We start from the raw sequence: 14,199 nt of genomic DNA, 5'->3' as shown, positions 1-14,199 counted from the left end.
GGCATCCCATTTGGGGCTAGGGACTGGGGCCCAGCCTGCATCACAGAGCTGGGGCCTCCTCCTCACAAAGGGCTCCTGGGTGCAGGGGAGGGGCAGTGGGAGGAGGAGGCTGAAGTACAGCCCCGCCCTCAGCTCCCAGCCCTGGGTCCCTCCACCTGCTCATCCTATCAAAGACAGGCCTGGGTCCATTTTCTATTCTGTCCCCCGGGACACCGGTGTCACCTTGTTCTTGTCCCCTTAGAGATCTAGGCCTGAGCCCACCTTTTTCATAGCCTTTGAAAGTCTGAAATTCTCCCAGGAATTCAGGTAGGTTCCTAAGGATTATTTCAGAATCTCCTCTGTTCTCATAATCTCCCCACACCCAGATTAGAGCTTTGAAATTCACAAAACTAAAAAGTATGATGAAAATAGAAACAAACCTCCAAATGACATTTTTTAAATTAGGAACATAATTTTGAATTACCCAATTATGGAGCTTGCTGGAACAAAACCACAAAAACACAAACACTTTGACAAATTACGTTCAAAACAAGAATTAAGCCTTTACTTATTGTCTTTAGATCTTTTGTATGTTGCCCTGATCCATTTCTTCTTACACTGCCCTAAATACAGTCCTCACTCTCCCGGGGTTTGGAACATGTGCGTTCCCACCATAAGCCAGGAGTGGTGTGGGATGATCCGAGGGCCAGCTCCTGTGAGTCGAGAGTGGGTCTGGGCACCCCATGCTTGGCTCAAGTCCAGCGTTCGGCAGCCTCGTCTGATCTCACTCATGTCCTGTCCTTCATCTCCTGCCCGCACCAGACCCCTGGGGCCTGATGTCTGGCCTGTACCTAATAGGAAAGATGCTTTGAGACCTGGAGGAAGTGTTCTCATTATACTATTAGACATCTTTTGGCAACAGACACTCAGGATTAGAGATTGCACTGTTTAATCACTATGTGATAAATGTATGTAATACTTGAAAAGTGGCCTTGAAAATAATGTGTATCTTGGTCATGCATTCTATATAGCCTCAACGGGAGTGAGACCCTCTGAGTTTATTTGGGTCTGTTCTCATGAATGTGCACTTCAAGAGCGTATCTTCTGTCTACAGTCTCTTCCTTTATGATATTGTCACTGGGGAGGCGTGACAGTCCCTGACACTCCCTAATGTGGTCAACTGGGTTAACTGGCAAGAGTGGAGCCCCCAGGGATGCCTGCTAGGATCATTGAGAAGCATGAGGGTCCTAAGTTCTACTTCATTTGCAGGTGCCCTAAGCCTGAGAAGTGGGTCTCGCCTTGACTACATGACTGGGCTTGGACACACAAGGAATCGCCTGCCATCAGGCCACTGCCAGCTCAGTAGGTGCACTCTGTGTGAGGAACAGGGACTGGAGAGCAGAGGCAACGGGTCTCATTAATTCCACATTTAGGGAAGATATTTGTTTTAGGTTCCATTCCTCCTTAAACCTGATGCTCTTCTTTCTGAATAAACAGAGGAGCGCATAGGTGTGGGGGTTCCCAGGCTCTGGTGGACTGTGTCCGCGTCTCCATCCATGCGCCTCTCTTTCTTCCTCCACTCTGTGGGTTCAGCTCTCAACTGTTGTGCATCCAATCGCCCATCCACCTGCCTGCTGCAACAAGGATGAGGCTTCCCAGAGCCAGCCGCTTGCTCCTGCTGCTGCCAGGGAAATGAGCCTCAAGGCCCTTCCTTGACACTCCCCACCACACACACATTTCAGACACAGTGGTGCCCACAACAGACCCCTGGGGGCTTTGGTGGGACACCACACATACTTCAGAAGACCTGGGCCTCTCGTCTCACCTGGGCCGACCCGGGAGCCTTCTTTTGCTTTCCTGCCTTTGTCATTCGTATTTTACTACAGACAATCGCCGTTCCTCGAGGTCCCTGTAGGACCATCCTTCCTGCATTCCACAGGCTCCTGGTGCTCAGGAGGCATCTCCAGGGTCCTGGGAATCTTCCTGGGCTCTGGGGTAGACTGGAACCACAGCTTTGCTCTCCCCTTCCTTTCCACTGTAGGGAAGCGGAGGAAGGAGGAAGGATTCATTAGAAAATGAGAGCGAATTTCTCTTTGGAAGAACAGCTTCCCCTCCGCACCATAGTCTCTGATCACTCCTTAAGCATTTAAAACAAACAACTACATCTACACAGACACTTCCTAGTGTGTAGCTTAACTTCCTGGAAATATCTCTCGTGTTGCATACACATGAAATTCATGCGCCTCAGCTGCACAGCCTTATCACAGTCAATGGCTGTCTGCCTCAGTAGAGGCCTTGAGGTGCACTTCATAGTGTGTGTGTGTTTTTTAATATATTTACAAATTTTATTACTTTTTATCCCCAAAATACATATAAATGAAAACCTGCTCTTCAAATGCAGGGAGGCCTTTGACTGACATCGTCATATGAAAATCAGTATCAGCTCTTTAACACACAATTTACATATATACATACATACACGCACACTATATGTAAGCAGCTAATACTTTTCTACGTACACATATTCCTCTGGTGGAAAACTCGGAAACTAGGAAATTCCCCTGCTTTCCAGCCTTGGGAAGGTACGTACAACCTCTCTGGACAATCTTTTAAAGGACAAAATGTGTAGAAACATGTAAACAACATAACCTGCTTTAGACATATACACGTTATTAAAGTATGGACCCTGTCACATCAGTGACAGTGTATTTCTCAGAGAGAAAAACAGGAGATAACATTTGAATAAAAACACAAAACTGAAGTACAGTTAATATGATCAAAATTGTTATGTACATGCTCCATGGAGAAATCAGGAATTCTCTCAAAGAACAGATCCACGGCCAATTTCAGTCACTTGTGACGCTGAATCAGCACCCATTGGTAGCAACCACGATCCTTCTGTACAGTCATGGGCTTAAGCAGGGGCCGTAAAGCATGTGTTTAAGTTAAACAGTCAATGCTTACTGACTGCGTACATTCGCACCCCCAACCCCAAAACACTAAGTGCAAAATCAACTTCTACGCTCAAGGGCTCAACCAGGTCAAAGCTTTGGTATATACTGGAGGTTGTTTGGTGATAACCAAAGCTTAGTAAGATTACCTGCACAGAGATTTGCCCCAAAAGAAAAAAACACCTGGTCCACAAAGCTTAACATCTATATAAATAAAGTAACTGTACAAAGAGAACAAGCCAGGATTTCTCCTTAACCAAGGGTTCATAGTTTCCTAGGCAGCAGTTCTGAAAACACCAGCTAAAACCACAAGGCTTCTACTAAAACACGATGTGCTGTAACTGGCGAGACTGTCTTGAAAACAAATGCCAGCAGGCTGTGGCCAACGTGCCACAGAAAAAAATTTAGCAAAACATTAGTCAGTGTATTTAAATGGTTACACAATTGGGTCAGCAACAGAAGAAAAGAGTTAAGGCACTAAGAGGCATTACGGAGAGCACCGTGGCTCTCGGAGTCAGTCAAAGCCTTCCAAGAAGGAAAACCTGTCTCAGTTTGTGTTCTTAGTTTGCTAGCTGTCAGACAATTCTTCCTCCTCCTCATCTCGTTGTCTTTCCTGTCTATTTCAGAAGTGTCTGATGACAAGAGGTATTCTCTGCTACTGAACCCAAAATTGAATACATCCTTTTCTTTTAGTTCATAGCATCTCTGTGGCTCAAAATGTTTGTTATTTAAGAAGCTTCCATTGCCTGATTGGAGAAGGAGGGACTGTATAGAGATTTTATGTTGCCACAGAAAATCCATTCTTATGGCTTATCAGATTCTAGTCCTGTTTGTTATTTTTAAGCTTCTATTACCTAACTGTATACTGAACTGCACCATGTCCCTTGCACACTTATTCAGACCCCACCAGTTCTCCATTCTTCTGACTTCCCTCAATTTCTGGTCACTGCCCTCCAAATTAACATTTCCAAATAGTCTCCTACCCACTTGAGACTTGGCATCACTAAATACTGAGACCTGACTACCCAGATCTTCATTAGGGACCCTAGCTTGTCTTGTAGCTGCCCCTTTCTACAGAGGATCTGTAAAAGTCCTGCACGCTTAATTGACTGGCTTGGTAAAAAAAAACTTCAAAGGACTCATCGCGGCAGATCACGTATGGAACGTCATCACCAAAGACATTCAAACTGCAAAACAGAAAATCCACTGGATTGCCACTGGCATCCTCATTCATAAACTCTTCCATGCCACTGTCTAAAAATATTGTAAACCCAATGTTTAATTTCTGGACTCAGAAATTCTATCCTTTTTTCAGCTATTCATCTTTTTCTTTTGTTTTCTCCCTCTGTGTTTTTCTTTCTCTTTGACAATTGATTATCTCACAACTTCTAGCCCAAGCCTTCTGTCTACAGTAATCAGCTCAGCTTCTTGTTTGTGAAATATTTTAGGAAGTTTCAAGTGTTATAAATAAAGGGGTTAGCAGCCTGTGGCATAAAAATTGCTTTAAACCTGAAACATTTGAACAGTCAGCAGCCATGGATAAAAATATTACCTCAACTTAAAGAGAGCCTCCAGAAAACACAGCTGCCATTGACCACCACCCACCCCCAAGGAAGTTTCCTGCTTGGGAGAAGATTGACCCTATTGGGAGAAGACTGGGGAAAGTGTGAATTCAGCTGCTCATTAGCATGAAAAAGACCAATAGGCCCTTTCATACTTTCCCACTGAAGCCCTAGCCCTTTCCTTCTTTTTTGTTGAGTCAGTATGTAAACTTTTATCTGCGACTATTGAGTGAGCTACTCATTACTGAGTACTCGCACATGCATAATACATCTTCTCCTGTTAATCTGTCTATTGTGAGTCTTGACTAGTCAGACCTAAGTGGGTAGAGGAAAAGTCTCTTTCCCAACATCAATAATTATTTTCTAAAAGGAACTAGTTAAGAAATAGGAAGGTATGTCATAAGTACATTGTCTATAGTTATAAAGATAACCAGTAGAAGATCTCAAAAACATATTTATGAGACTTTTTTGAGGAAATGGGAATGGGGTTTGAGAAGACAGAGGAGGTTCAGTTCACGTTTGTCTTCATTAAACTCTTCCATAGTATCTGTTTTCTTGATATGCACATATTACTTTGATAAAAAGCAAATGAAAGGAGTGAAATGCAGAATGCAAAATAAAAATAAACTTCTAAGTCCCTGAACTGACTGAATGAATCTCCTCTTAGCCTAGGGGATCCCAGAGAAACCTTGAAAACTGAGTTCTCAGCGATTACAGGATGGGAGGTTGGTCAGACGTGATGAGCTATACCTTCTTCCTCACTAACTTTTCTTTTCTTTTCTTTTTCTTTTTCTGCCCCAACTGGAGTCTTGCTCTGTTGCCCAGGCTGGAGTACAGAAGCATGATCTCAGCTCACTGCAACCTCCGCCTCCCAGGTTCAAGCGATTCCCAACCTCCCAGGTAGCTGGGATTACAGGCACATGGTCCCAACTACTTGGGAGGCTGAGAATCACTTGAACCTGGGAGAATCACTTGAACCCAGATGAGGTTTCACCGTGTTGGCCAGGCTGGTCTCAAACTTCTGACCTCATGATCCGCCTGCCTTGGCCTCCAAAGCTCTGAGATTACAGCATGAGTCACTGCACCCGGTCCCTCACTAACTTTTCAAAAGCTCTACTGATATCAACCAAGCACCTGACACTGACCCTCCCTTTTGCAGTTTCCACAAAACAATCAACCAGCACTTTTTCCTAATGAGAGACCACCAACCATGAAGTGGTTCTGTTCACTCTAAAAGAATGTACAGTGAGGGTTTTCATGTCCTCTGATTCACCTTTTGATGTCAGAGGGCCAAAAACTCCACCCTCAGGTCATGCTAACAAAACCATTTTTGGAACATGGGTCCTATGGAGATGTGTAAAGCTTGATTGTGTTGATACATGTTTCTCCTTTCATAAATATTCATGACTCCTCCCATAGCTTATTGACTATGTATATTCAGCCACCCTGCTCAGCATCAATTCCTGTTCCCTTTGCTCCTGCCTTGAAATGCCTGTTTCTGGCTTCTGACTGGAGGCTCTGCTTCCCAGCATGTCAGAATGGTCACCCTGCAGGCTGCAACCCTTTATGAGAGATAAAGCTCTTCTTTGCAACTGTATGAACCTTGCCATTCTTCAGGTGACAAGAGGAAATGTGCAGCCTGTGAAAAAGGTGTTCGTATCTTCTTATACAGTCATGTGTCACCTGACATTTCAAGCAGTGGTCGATCACATATATGATGGTGGTTCCATAAAGCTATAATGGAGCCAAAAAGTTTCTGTTGCCTAGTGATATCTTGGTCATCTTGACCCTGCAAAGGCCTAGGCTAAAGTGTGTGTTTGTCTTAGTTTTTAACAAAAAATTTTTTTGAAGTTTTTAAAAATTCATATATAGAAAAAAGCTTACAGAATAAGGACACAAAGAAGGAAAATATTTTTTACAGTGATGCAATGTGTTTGTGTTTCATGCTAAGTGTTATTGCCAAATAATTCGTAAAGTTTAAAAACTAAAATGTTTATTAAGTTAAAAACCTACAGTAAGGTAAGGTTAATTTATTATTGAAGAAAGAAAAATAGCTTTTATAAATTTAGTGAAGCCTAAGTGTACAGAGTTTGTTGAATCTACAGTAGTGTACAGTATAATCTTAGACCTTCACATTCACTTAATGCTCACTCACTGGCTCATTTAGATCAACTTGTATTCCGACAATCTTCATTCATGGTAAGTGCTCTGCGTAGAGAGGTACCTTTGTAAAAAAAAAATTTTTTTTTGAGACAGAGTCTTGCTCTGTTGCCCAGGCTGGAATGCAGAGGTGCAATTTTGGGTACTGGAACTTCTGCCTCCAGAGTTCAAGCAATTCTCATGCCTCAGCCTCCTGAGGAGCTAAGATTACAGATGTGCATCACCACACCTGGCTAATTTTTTTTTTATTTTTGGTAAACCGTGTTTCGCCATGTTGCCCAGACTGGTCTCAAACTCCTGGCCTCATGTGATTTGCCTGCCTTGGCCTCACAAAGTGCTGGGTTTACAGGCATAAGCCACTGTGCTCTACTGAAGAATCTTTTATACCGTATTTTACTGTACCTTTTCTATGTTGTTAGAAACAAATGCGTGTTCCTTGGTGCTGAAAAGAAGAACCAGTGCTCAGACAAAGAATTTTCTCAGCAAGGCAATTTACTTCTACAGGAGGATGTGTCTCACTGATGGAGCAATGGTGAGAGCACACCTCAACAAGAGAGGGGGAAAGGTTCTTATCCCTGATGCAGGTATCCCCTACTGCTGTGTTGTTCCCCTATTGGATAGGGTTGCACTGCACAGTCTAAGGTAACTCTGATTGGCTCTTTTAAAGGGAGCAGAGGTATGCGCCAGAGTGGTGGGGTGAGCAGTTTGTCAGGAAAGACAGTTATGGAACAGGTAACTAAAGGTGACTCAGGTCAAAGCAGGTAACCAGGGGAACAGATGTGAACTACTGATTACCTCTGGCAGGAAAGTTGTTTACTGATACCAGAGGCAAGGGGGCAAAAAGAACCAGGGAGTTAAACTTTAAAATGGAGAGCAAAGAATGACAGAGCTGAACATTCTGACGTACTGATTATTTGAAGAGAAACTTAGAGCTCACTATATTTAACATATGTGTAGATAACTTTAGAAACACAAATACTTATGATTGTGTTCCAGTTGCCTACAGTGTTCAATGCAGTAACATGGGATACAGGTTTGTGGCCCAGAAGCAAAAGGATATACCACATAGCCTAGGTGTGTAATAGGCTATATACCATCCAGCTAAACTGATAAAATTGCTTAATGATGCATTTCTCAGGATGTACCCCATTAAGCAATGCATAACTGTATTTCACCTGCCAGTGTTCTCCTCACTATTCCCATCCCTTCAATGAACATTGCATAAAACTCTTAAGAACAAGATATTTACATCCCAAGGGACTCACATCTGGGCAAGTGTTCCAGCAGAGTATGCCATAGATGTGGAAATTGATTAAGATTTCAAACTCCAGCCCAAATGTTAAGTGCATATTCAATTGCAAATGTGCCTGCTTTGCATTCCCTCAGGCCCTAGCGTGGTATTCATGTGCTAATCAGAACTCACGGAAACAATTGTTGTTCATCAGTAACTAAAATCTGTACAAATTGTTAAAGCAGAGAAACTTTCAAGGAGCCAAAAGGGAACATACTTCAAAGTGAAGAAGCAGCTCTAGTTAATTATGAAGAATGCACTTCCCCACCTCCTTTAAATGTACGCCTTTCTTTGGACTATTGAAGGATTTGTGCACAAGATAAACCTGGGTTTGCAAAGCTTCACTTCCACACGCAAATTTCCCAGGGCTGCATTAGCCTTCGTGGCTTTGTTGAATCATAGGCACTGCCCAATTTCATACACTTGTGCTTTTTTAAAAGAAAATCCAAAATCTTAAAAATCTACCTCCAGAAATTTACAAATATTCTAGTTCTCAGTACCCTCAGTATCTCAGTAACCGCTTTTTACAGCATCTTAGACCACAAGAAGTACCTAACAATTTGGTTATTTAGGTAGCTGGTTCCCAAACCACTCAATACATTTTTATGTTCTAATAACTTAATCACAATTTGGAAAAATAATACTAATAAGTTGAAAGAAAAATAATATTTTGTTCTTAACCACAGCTGTGTACTCCTGGGATGTGTGCTTGGCACTGCTCAGCTTTCAGACCTTAGAATCATATGGGACACTTTCACCCTCATTTCCTGTTTCCCAGTGATTTTTCAGTTGTTCATTTTTATTGCAGCAACTTCAGAAAACACAAACCTTTCAATGATATGGTGCCACCGAAACAAATTTGTGTAATCAAGCTGCTAACTCATGATGTGTCTCACAGATGTCAAGTTCCTCCCAAATTTCACAATTTCCTACAATGCCTCTGTTGCTGGTGGGCCAGTTAAGGTTCTTGACTTCACCTCAAAGAAGAATTTGCGAATGAGTCCAAAGTGAAAATAAGTAAAGAAGTTTATTGCAAAGTACAAGTACAGTCTGATGGCTGAGTCAGAGCAGGTTGCCTGAGCGTAAGCCCGCATTGGCTGGCACTGAGAAACTTCCATTTATGGGAGATTTACATGATTATTCATAAAAGGACAGGAAGGGATGTTGTGATTAAGCCTGTTGTGGGTGGTTTCTTAGGCCCACATGCACAGTGACTGTACATGCTAGTACATACATCACGTCTCATTAGCATTTTAATTTTCCACCCAAGGATATGTTTTTTACTATTATAATGAGCATAAGTCAGCCCGAGGAGACTAATCATGGGTTTCTGAGCTTGCACAAGTTTAGGGATTTTCCCTTCTTTTCCTTTACCTCCTGCTGCAAGATCTTCTAACCAGGAGCCCAGGACACGTTACCTGCGCTGACAGACAGTTTGCTCTCTCCATCTATTTGGCAAGTTTGTTCCCCTTTATGGGAGACTATGATCACCCTTTCTAACCTACCTTACTCCTACCAATTCACTGTGATGCCTGAGATGGGTTGGCACATAGTTTAGGAAGAACTTTTTTTAATTTTAAGCTTACAATCCATAGGTTAACAAGGAAAGAAATTTATCGGAGGCATTCCAGTCCTTTTAAATTATCAGGCCTAGAGAGGGATTAAGATGAGATAGCAATCATATCCCACTTCCCCCTTTTTGAGACTATGTATTAATCTGCTGAAACTGCTTGATATTATCACAATAGCATATCAGGCTATTATAAATTAACCTAATAATGCCATACTGAACTCTATAACACACATTCTAGAGCTTAACAATGTATAGCCAATGAGTAACTTGCATTATTTTAACGTAAATTATTGGTAAACAACTCAGGAACTGCTGCTTCTGTACCTTTAACAATTCCATTTGTAACCGCTGCTGATCAGAGTGCACGTCCAGAGCAGTTTGAATTTGCGCTCCCTGGTTGCAATCCTCAGGCGCGGCCCAATGAATTCTCGGCTTATATCAATCTTTGCCTTAGCTGCTTTCTTTCAGGTTGGCAAAGAACTACTCCAAGAAAACGTTGAGGCCATACTTAGGTTTCTGAAAAGTTAAATAGCTGGTATCCAGTGGCAGATGATGGGAATTTGGGACTTCATCTTAATACCATGTAATCAGAAATTTCTAGAAATCTATACATCTAAATATTAAAGTTATCAGTGGAAAACTATTACAGCAAAAACTTCTGGAGTATTTAAAATACTTCTTGCAGCCAGGCACAGTGACTCATGCCTAAAATCCCAGCACTTTGGGAAGCCAAGGAGGGCAGATCACTTGAGTTCAGGAGTTCGAGACTAGCCTGGCCAACATGCTGAAACACTGTCTCTACTAAAAATACAAAAATCAGCCAGACATGGTGGTGCGTGTCTGTAATCCACCTACTTGGGAGGCTGAGGCAGGAGAATCACTTGAACCCAGAAGGCATAGGTTGCAGTGAGCCAAGATCATGGCATTGCATTCAAGCGTAAGCAACAGAGCAAGACTCCATCTCAAAAAATAAAAAATAAAGAAATAAAATACTTCTTGCTCTAAAAAATAAAGTATATATAAATATCAAAGAACATATAAATTAGGAGGCATGACAAAGATAAGATAGCCCAACTCCTCCATTTAAAAATAGGGGCCCGGGAGGTGGCTCACAGCTGTAATACCACTGTGAGACCAGCCTGAGTAACAAAGCAAGACCCTGTCTCCTCAAAAACAAAAAAAAAAAAGAAAGAAAGAAAGAAAATTTTTTTTAAACTTCAACTGATTAGATAGATGGGAAAAAAAATTTTTTTTTGAGTCAGGGTCTCACTCTGTGGTCCAGGTAAGAGTGCAGTGGCACAATCTTGGCTCACTGCAACCTCTGCCTCCCCAGTTCAAGCCATTCTCATGCCTCAGCCCCTTTAGTAGCTGGGGCTAAAGGTGCGCACCACCATGACCAGCTAATTTTTGTACTTTCAGAAGAGACAAGGTTTTGCCATGTTGGCCATGCTAGTCTTAAACTCCTGGCCCCAAGTGATCCACCTAGTTTGGCCTCCCAAAGTGCTAGGATTACAGGCAAATGACATTTGTAAAAACAGAATAAACAACTAACATCATTTAGCTCTTATATACATCAGTCACTATTCTAAGTACTTTACTACTGTTGACAAAAATAGGTAAACTCTGTAAAATATTTGAAGAGATTTATTCTAAGCCAAATATGAGTGACCACGGCCTGTCACACAGCCCTCAGGAGGTCCTGAGTACCAGTGCCCAAGGTGATCGGGGCACAGCTGGGTTTTATACATTTTAGAGACGCATGAGACATCAAATACATGTAAGAAATATGTTGGTTTGATCCAGAAAAGTGGGACAACTCAAAGCTGGAGGGTGGTTCCAGGCTATAGGTGAATTTAAACATTTGCTGATTGACAGTTGTTTGAATTTTTCTAAAGACCTGAGATTGATAGAAAGGAAATGTTCAGGTTAAGATAAAGATTGTGGAGACCAAAGTTCTTTTTTTTTTTTTTTTTTTTTTTTTTTGAGACGGAATTTCGCCCTTGTTACCCAGGCTGGAGTGCAAATGGCGCGATCTCGGCTCACCGCAACCTCCGCCTCCTGGGCTCAGGTAATTCTCCTGCCTCAGCCTCCTGAGTAGCTGGGATTACAGGCACGCGCCACCATGCCCAGCTAATTTTTTGTATTTTTAGTAGAGACGGGGTTTCACCATGTTGACCAGGATGGTCTCGATCTCTCGACCTCGTGATCCACCCGCCTCGGCCTCCCAAAGTGCTGGGATTACAGGCTTGAGCCACCGCGCCCGGCTAAAGTTCTTGAAGTCTTGTAGTGCCTGCCCTTAGACATAATAAATGACAAATGTGTCCTATTCAGATCTTAGTTCATTTCTTGAGGATTGGGAGAGTGTGAAAAGTAAAAAGTTCCCCTTCAAAGTTTTCCTTTTGTTAAAGAATAAATAGTAAGTGTTAGAAATAATAGTTTCTTTTAAAAACTAACTTCCTTAAAGCTTCCTTGCTTTTTGCTAATAACTCTTTGCTAAGCCCTATGTAGCTGTTAAATATAGTAAGGGAATAAGTACATTCTATGTCCTTGTACTTTAACCAAGTTATTTGTTCTGGCCTATAGCCTACTCGGACAATTCCAAACATGCCCAGGCATTTTCCAGCTTACAGCCTATGCCTCTTCCTTATTTGGAAATGTCACCATTCTCCTAGTTTCCCATAAACAACCCCCTTTCATCCCAGCACTTTGGGAGGCTGAGGTGGGCAGATCATGAGGTCAAGAGGTCGAGACCATCCTGGCCAATGTGGTGAAACCCCATCTCTACTAAAAATACAAAAATTAGCCGGGCGTGGTGGCACATGCCTGTGGTCCCAGCTACTCGGGAGGCTGAGGCGGAAGAACCGCTTGAACCCAAGAGGCAGAGGTTGCAGTGAGCCGAGACTGTGCCACTGCACTCCAGCCTGGTGACAGAGCAAGACTCCATCACACACACAAAAAAAAAAAAAAAAAAAAGAAAGAAACCTTTCTTCCTTTGTTCACCATTGCACATTTACCTATTTAAGAAAGTTTTTTAAGTTTTTAGCCAACAGGATCAGTCTAGATTGCGTGGTGCAGCTCCAGCCAATGGAGGTAGGACACAACAGCAAGGACCCAATACATCAGGAATAAAAACATCTGCTTTACTTTGTTTGGTGTGCTGTCATGACAGTCTTCTGATAAGTACCCTTTCCGCTGCAAGTAAAATTTCCTTGCTGAGAACATTCTTTGTCTGAGCACTAGTCCTTTTTGGCACCGAGGAACAAACATTTGCTTCTAACAAGGGTCTGGAAGAAAAAGATCTGGCTATGTTAATAGAGATTCTTTACAGATGCAAATTTTTCAAAATTTGACAAAAAAAAAAGAGACAGTTTTGCTGGGCTATTTCAAAATATGGCAAAGAAACACGTTTTGGGATAAAATATTTTTATTTTCTTCCTTGTCTCATAATGTTATGCCAGAGTCAGGTTGGATACTAAGTCATGGTATACAGGGCGAAATAAAAACCATCTGATGAGAATTTATGATTTGTAGGACATGACTCCCCAGACCCCTTAAATAAGAATTTGGGCAAGATAAAAAATCAGAGTTTAGTCCTCACTACATTAACTCATTAATTCACACTTCAACCTCATGAAATGCTATAATTATTCTTATTTTACATATGAGTAAACTAAGACACAAAGAAGCTAAAATATTTACCCAGAAACACACAACCAGCAAGTGGAGGAAAAGGCATCAAACTTCAGCCCATCTGGCCCCAAAGCCCAAGCTCTTCTTCAAATGGAAAACAGCCTGACAAGGTTTTTCACTGAATATTTAATTCAATCCTTGACAATTTACAAAGTGCTTTATTTATTTATTTATGTACTTTGAGACTGAGTTTTGCTCTTGTAGCCCAGGCTGGAGTGCAATGGTGCAATCTCAGCTCACTGCAACCCCTGCCTCCTGGGTTCAAGTGATTCTCTTGCCTCAGCCTCCTGAGTAACTGGGATTACAGGTGTGTGCCATCACTCCCAGCTAATTATTGGATTTTTAGTAGAAACAGGATTTCACCGTGTTGGCCAGGCTGGTCTGGAACTCCTAATCTCAGGTGATCCACCTGCCTCAGCCTCTCAAAGAGCTGGGATTACAAGCATGAGCCACCATGCTCAGCCTGAAAAGTGCTTTAAATCAATTATTTATCCTCTGAGAGTCACAAAACTGCAAAGTGGGCCAGAAAAAAATATATATATATATCCAAATTCCTAGTGAGAAAAATTAGGTTGAGCAGGGTCGGGGTCAAGGTCAAGTTGCTAGTGAGCATAAGGCAAGCCCAGATTCCTGCCCACAAGTCTAGGGATCTGGCTACTGGACTGAATTTGAGTGATTAGAAAAAAAAAAAAAATACTTTGTCTAAGATAATACAAGCAATTTCTTGAAGAAACATGGAAAGACAACTGCTCTCCAGTATTCTTCAGAAAAAATAATGACAGCTTCAAATCATCTCACCATGTGCCAGGCATCCTGCCAAGCATTTTATCTCCTTATTTTGCTCTGCAGCCTTACAATGTTGATGCTTTTCCTCGTTTTACAGATAAGGAAACTGAGGCTCAGAAGAGCTGAGTCACCCCACCAGCATCTTTCAGCTCGTGAAGAACTGGGTAGCCAACTCTCCAAAGCCTAGTGTTTGGTTAATCACTGTGC

This window comes from Saimiri boliviensis, chromosome 13, assembly GCF_048565385.1.
Source record: "Saimiri boliviensis isolate mSaiBol1 chromosome 13, mSaiBol1.pri, whole genome shotgun sequence".
Taxonomy (NCBI): domain Eukaryota; kingdom Metazoa; phylum Chordata; class Mammalia; order Primates; family Cebidae; genus Saimiri; species Saimiri boliviensis.
Note: the sequence above shows the minus strand (reverse complement) of the source record.